The sequence below is a fragment of the Notolepis coatsorum genome (assembly GCF_963971535.1).
Source record: "Notolepis coatsorum genome assembly, chromosome: 17".
Classification (NCBI taxonomy): domain Eukaryota; kingdom Metazoa; phylum Chordata; class Actinopteri; order Aulopiformes; family Paralepididae; genus Notolepis; species Notolepis coatsorum.
The window spans coordinates 96,767,806-96,768,850 of NC_140181.1; positions in this window are offsets into that span (position 1 = coordinate 96,767,806).

Below are 1,045 nucleotides of genomic sequence, written 5' to 3' on the forward strand. Positions count from 1 at the left end.
ATGTCCTACAGCAATGTGGAAATAGCAAACCAGGGATTAAAGCAAAAAAAATCTCCTGACTAAACTTTTTCTCAGGCCAAGTCATATTCTTATTTTAACTTCCACTGTATTTTTTTTAATAGCGTTTGCGTTTTAAGGGAGCCTACTTGTAGAGCCTACTGTCCTGACTGTGACCCTACTGTTGTGGTTGTTGTGCCAGGCAGGGAGGCTGTGTGCTGGAGAGCGTGAATGCAAGTCTTGTGGCTAGCTTCTGATTGATGGCGAGCTAGCACCCTTTTCCCATTACTTTGAACCATGAACTAAAAGGCTTGTTATCATACAAACAAGGGACTAAACACGTTTAGCAATTATGCCACAACAATGTGGAACGCCCTACCCACAAGCTGTAAAAAAAATGTGAATCCTCAGTGTTTCCCACAGGATTTAGTGAGACTGTGGTGGTGGGTGAACCTCGGCCCCTCTAGGGGGGTCCGGTGGGCATGCTGGTGCACTTTGACAGCAAAATTAAGAGGCTAGATCTATGATGAACTTTGTGCTCAAAACACAAAACCGACTAGACACTACTAGAGCATACATTTGAGCCATCAAAGAAATTAAGCAAAAGTGGTTACCTGTGTTGAACTAGTTTATTTTTTAGAAAATAAAAAAAATAGACTGGACTACTACCACTGCCAATACTACTGATACATCCCTATTGGCAAACTTTATATTTAAAAAGTAATTTTTTCTTTTATAAAAATCAATATAAATATAAATCAAAATATTATATAAATAATCAAATTGATGGAAATCCATCTCAAGACGGAACGCTTTAATGCCTGACTGCCCCACTGTATCAGCTACCTACCACAGTTACCGTTGTCCATCTTGGTTTCATGTTACTTCTATTTTCTCTCACCTGCTCCTCAAATGGCAGCAACACTGACTGAATGTTTTACTACCCAAGATTCCAACAGATTGAGTGGGCCGAGTTCATCGAAGCCCAGGTCCGTGATTGCCTTCTAGACATTGTGAAAACCAAATGAACAGAGAATCATGCTTCGAC